General features: G+C 31.0%; 1 long non-coding RNA gene across 1 annotated transcript; it reads right to left on the bottom strand.

Moving 5' to 3' along the window:
- Window positions 1-4,894: 4,894 nt before the first annotated feature.
- Window positions 4,895-6,248, bottom strand: LOC148599706 (uncharacterized). Its single transcript, XR_015918006.1, has 2 exons — window positions 5,990-6,248; window positions 4,895-5,665 (listed from the first exon to the last, which is right to left on the bottom strand). It is a non-coding gene; the product is annotated as an uncharacterized LOC148599706 (long non-coding RNA).

The raw sequence follows: 6,248 nt of genomic DNA, 5'->3' as shown, positions 1-6,248 counted from the left end.
CCAGGACGGAGAACAGCTATTTCTTGGAGTTGTTAGCAGAGACTAGTGTAATTAGTTTAAATGTAATAGGATTACGTATTTTATTATTTAATTAAAATGATCCAATATTAAACGTATAGGATAACTATCCATGTTAAACCAAACAAAAAACAGACAAAACAAAACAGAAAAAAAAAGCAAAACACAAAACACTTATAAAGATTCTAAACTGGTGGTTTCACAATACTTAACACAATATGCGATGGTGATTTCTGTTTCAAGAAAGAATAGGGAATTTCCTAATGTCAGTGAAGGAAGGCATATGAATATGGTTTTATTTGGAAGATCAAATAAACACTTTACTCTTATTAAATAATGAATAGTATCGATTATCAAGAATGAAAAAAAACATCTTTGATCAATCTTTTATTCATTCAGTGCACACAAACGTCAATGTCGATTAACTACACAATGTTACCATTTATAGTAGTCTAACCATCTGCTTCAACTTATAAGGTTACATGTTTCAGGCTGACAAGATAAATTCAAGTAGTAGATTTTTTTACAATTGTTATAACATTTCAATTGGTTACAAAGTAAACTGAGTAATACATAAAATATCAATTACCACTGAACCAAAATGTACGATTAAAACATTTTATTATGTGTGGTAGAAATGGATACATTTTCTCATATGATTTAAATCACCATAAGGACAACCAGCAATTTACTTTCTTTCATATTGTTGCCTGTTTATCATATGACAAAATTTTAAATATTAAGTTCAATATTTTGCTGGTAAAATATGTAGGGTGTGCTTCATTGCCTTCTGTGCACTTATGGTAGTCTTACCCCAAAACGAAATGGTATTCATCTTCAAATGATCAGGTAAATCACGAAAAGCTTTTACGCTGATTATATACCTTGTCTGAATTGTCACGCGTCGAGTGGCAAGCTTTCCCCAGAGACATGTCAGCAATGAATAGATAGAAATATGTGGAGATATAATTATCAATAAACAGTTCTTTTAACAATATCATGACGGCATCCGAAATACACAGAACGACACTTTATTTGTTCAAAAGCAAAGCATAACAAAAAAGGATTTTATCATATTAATGCAAACACGGCCAAAAAAAAAAAAAAAAAAAAAACACGTTTCCATTTTATTGGATGTTACCATGGATGGAAGGAAATTTCACAATTCTGAATGAAAAGTCATCACGTTTGTCGGTTTGTCGTAAAGAGTTGTCAATAGTTATCCGTTACAATCGATTTCTAAGTGAATTCAATAATTCACGTTTCTTCTCTAATTAATGAAAATTGATATCAATTAGTTTTGAATCAGGAGTCATTCATTTTATGAGTCAATATATAGGATTAACTTTGATTATTAATTAAATTAAATATAAACCGTCAACAAGTGGATAGAAAAATTACATTTATTTCATTAAAACCTTAGTGAACAGAAGTAACCAGTTCATAAATTGAAGCGGAATAAACTCTCGTTTAACCGTTAAATATTTAGTTTAAAACTTCCTCTTTTAAACGTCTAAAATTTGACACAAGACATAACATCATAAATTGCAATACTTCAACATCTCCATTTGCAATGGACACATTAGAACAGAATTTGCATTGCTTTGAATATATTATCTTTAATGTCATAATGTTTTTCCCCGTTTTTATGTTTATTTTTTTATATAAACTAGTTTGGATGAAATTCCAACCTTCCTTGGCTGTTCTATCTATTTGTGACATACTACAATGTAGATAAAATATTTCATTCAACCTGCGGCACGATAGACTCTAATCTTTACTGCTCTCTTTATAAGCATTTTGAAATAGTGATTATTTGAATCTTGATGATTGCTGTATAGAATCAATGCCCTTTTGGCTAACGTATATCGTACATATTAAACAAATCACCTTTTACGTAACAGTCAGCTAGATAATTTGTTAAGGCGTTTTTCATGTCAATATAATTGAGAATTTGTAAGTAAAAACCTGAGATTTTGCTTACAATTATGTTTCAATATACGTCTTTCTCAATTGCTTCTTCAATATTTTTTTTATTTTTTTTTTATTTTGGGGGGGGGGGTACTTTATGATATGAACTGTATTTTATGCAACAGCAGTTTGACAGATCCATGCGCTTAATTGTAATTGTATACTCATGGTGTTATTTCCTACATGGTGAGAACCGGTTTTCACCGTGTTGCAGGTTGCATTTCCTCTCTTGTTTATCCAGGAGGTGACTTTTCAAAAACAAATCGACGAGATTTTTAAAACATAAGAGGACGCTTACCCCACCAGTGACCCATTTCCCGCTTCAAGTTCTGAATGGATTGCGGGTTAGTAAGTTCTGATTTTTTTAAATTCTAAATTCTGAATTTGAATGGTACTTCTCGGCTTCCGTAGTTTATTCATAAACTTTAGTTTCTTTGTAGTTGGTTGTTTTATTTTCTTCATTGTATAATCGTTTCACTTGAGATTATCTTCTGTTTGATAATAACTCGAATCCAAATTCCCATGATTTTTAAAACATATCTAAACAATTACTTTGCAATTAAGAACAGGCATTTGAGACAAAGCTGTTTTATCTTTTTCCAAGTCAAAATCAATTGATGCATATGTTTTGAAATTTTTTTTTTTTTTTTTTTTTTTTTTCAAAATCTTCAAGGATTGCATTGTCTATGGTATTTTCGCAACTATAATATACTTGTAATGTCGGTTGACTCGAACAATAGAAAAAAAATATAGAGGTGCTCGTGCTAATGTGATGTGTTATGGTACGCAACGGTGTTAAGGTGTTTTCCAGAAAATTTGACACATGTCCTGTACAATTTAAAATATGTTTCAACCTCCCAATTAATCCTTTATTTAACATTCTTCCTACAACAAATACATATATACATATTCCACGGTATCAGTCCATCGATTCTTTATGAAAATTTTTAACATTCCTAAAATAGAAACGAATGACGTGACCAAAACATGCCTTCTTCATAAAATATCAGAAACATCAAAAGTCCAGGAGGAAACCGACCACAGCCCATTCTGAAATTTAACAGACATTTTTAAGTTGCTTTATACTATCCAAAAAGTGCTGTGACTAATTTACCTGAGATCGTAAACATATTTAAATTTTGGTTCAAAGCAGTGTTTTTTTTACAAATTTCATCTAGATTTTGCACTTAATTTACTTTTTTCTATATGTTATAAAGTGTAGGTAAATTAGTCACAGCAATTTTTAAAAACATTTAAATTTCTGCTATCGACCCTACCATAAATCTAGTGAGTCTATTAAGCTCTTCCTCCTGGACTTTTGGATCAAAATAGAGTGGTATCATGTAATTACTTCATATCGTAATGGATGTCGTAAATGAAAACGTTCAAGAGAATGACAATAGTAATGTAATATCAAAATCGGACTACGGAAGAGAATGGAATGGACATACTGATGACGACATGAGGTTAACTGCCGAGAAAACATGGACGTGGCACTACTGGTTAATTAATAAATTTTAATTTTAAAACACTTTGTTCTCATTTTATTAAAATATTAAAATAAAACAATATAATTTTCATGAACTAATTATTAAATAAAACAATCTTCAATATTACAAAGTCGAGTGTACTTTTCCGCAGGGACTGTTCAACGAACCATTCCACAGGCACTCGAGGACAGGATATAGTTATTTATTTATTTTTTAACTTTTTGGAAAAAAAATACGGATATTTTATTTATTGAACACATAAAAGCCCTATAATGCATTTCTGGCCTATTTTTTATGCAATTTTATCATTTTTTATACATACCCTAGCCTGTTTTTTCTCCATTATAGTACTATTTAAGTGTTTAGCAGTGGCGGATTTACTGGGGAAGCTAAGGGGACTTTAGCCCACACCCCTACTGTGCTTCTTTTAAAATTAGTAATCATCACAATAAACTTAAGTTACTAGTGTTTTATAGCTAAGGCTTATCTCGTACAACTAAGGGTAAAACCAATTAACACCCAGCTTGGGTATATCTGGTGAAATATCTTTCAGTCGATTTGTTTCGCGTCACGTCACCCCCTAGAATGTTTACGACTATTGAAGCGCGTGTTTCGATGCAGGTACATGTACCTTATAATCAGATAAATGTTCAACGTTTAGGTTAAGGATTATTGATAGGAGAATGATAATCGCTGCTAACTGGCGGAACTATAAAGCGACTCATGAGTAATGTATCTTAGTATCACCCATCATTATCTTTAATGATAATAAAAAAGAATAATTGAAGATAAGAACATGATATATATTGAAAAGTAAAGCCGATTTTACATCAAGCATTTTAATTTTAGTAACTTGTCGGGGTTTGCCTTGCAAGACCCAAGATCTGTGGTTCTGTTTGTTGAAAAGGAACGTTCGCACCCCCCTTTTCTTTTTTTGTTGTTGTTTTTTTAATTGGAAAAATGTATATTTTAGTACGAAAATTTTGATTTTCCACAGTTTTGACCTCCCAATTGTTTTACACGCTGCGCTCGGCATTAATGCCATTTTACCCAAACCCTGGAATATACGCTCTACTCTTGTTAAAAATGTAAACAACTGAAATTAGAAATCATTAGTCATTTCATCTGAACAGAAACATATATCATGTGTTTCTGTTCAGATGAAATGACTAATGATTTATAATATACGATCAGAACCAAAACGACTTCGTGCTCTTAACCACTTTAGCCAATAACTTGTACATCAACCGTATTATGGGCTACATTTTCTTGGCAAGGTGCTTTGATAAGGTGGTGTTTATGTCTAAATTAATACAAACTTGGAAGAGATACGAGTTGTTTTTGTGAAAAAGAAACAAATGAAAGTAATTTTGTGTTTAGACTTGCCCATTCACAATAAAAAAATGTGTAAAAAGTTCTGATAAAAAATATTTTATTTTCCTTTGAATTATAAATTCTTACAATCTACAAAAAATATTTCAATATTCAAATTGTTTGCTAAGGAGAAAACCTTAAAACAAGGGCATGATGTAAGGCTCACTTCAACAATAGTAATTATATTTTCTTCGAATTCATTATTGTACTCCCAGAGTAAATTGTCGTGAACTTGTTTGCAATAAACACCGCTTTTTGGAAGGAACATGTTTTAGTTATGCGAATGATACTATATTTGAAAAGCATTCATTTACATATGTTACAATACTTGATTGACCTGTAATATCTGTTATATTCAAAATCATTTTATTTTTGAATCCATGTCCCTTTGACACTGCAATAGATTTTAAGAATTAAAGCAAATAATTTTATTTTCGCCATATTTTGAAAGCACACATTCTGTTTATTTTTGTCAATGCATGCATGTATCTACATGTACAAAGATGTTTTACAAATGATGTGTTATTGCCTATGTATACATTGTAAGTACCAATATGACTCAATTTCTCCTCACATTTTATCTTATTATTAGCACAGAGATTTCTTTCTTGGTGTTCATCAACAAGAACTTTGGGTAAACTTCATTTGTCATTCATGTACATGTATATTCACACATTGAATACTCTTGATATCATGTTATTATATGGGTGAAAACAGCTCTCCAGAGTATCAACTAGCCATTATTTTGTTGATTCAATCATGATAGATGATTGGTGGTATGAGCTGGAACGCAACAAAACCTTTGGTGCAACCTAAAATGTAAAAGAAATAAAATGAATCACTTTCAATATTATGCATTCATCAAATGAGGATCACATTTTTACATGTTCAGATTTGTAAGGTTCTGCAGAAAATGTTACAAATACATACAGGTCTACTTTTTCTATTTGTCTGCCATGATATTACATATACTTACAATGAAAAACATTTCCTTATGTTTTTTTTTCTCTGCCAGTTTTATGACTTAAACCTGAACTACTAACTTGAATAAAATAGTATTAAACTTGATAATATATTGCCAGTTTCAAAACAATTGAAAAATTAATTCCTCAAGAATTCTACATCCAATTTCATACTTTGTACTGAACATTTATTCATTCCACATGCATTCTACATGCCACTTCATATCCGGTACAACAAATAAATTCATTCCTCATCCATTCTACAGCCAGTTCATACCCTGAACTGCACAGAAATTAAACTTCCATGCATTCCACATGCAATTTTGTATTCTCTGCTGCACATAAATTCATTCCTCATGTATTCTACATGCCACTTCAAACCCTGTACTGCACAGAAATTAATTTCTTTTGCATTCAACATGCGATTGTTTAC

This window comes from Perna viridis, chromosome 13 (genome assembly GCF_037379345.1).
Source record: "Perna viridis isolate PV_CMFRI_1.1 ecotype Kerala chromosome 13, ASM3737934v1, whole genome shotgun sequence".
Lineage (NCBI taxonomy): Eukaryota > Metazoa > Mollusca > Bivalvia > Mytilida > Mytilidae > Perna > Perna viridis.
This window is presented reverse-complemented; position numbering and strand designations above follow the sequence as displayed.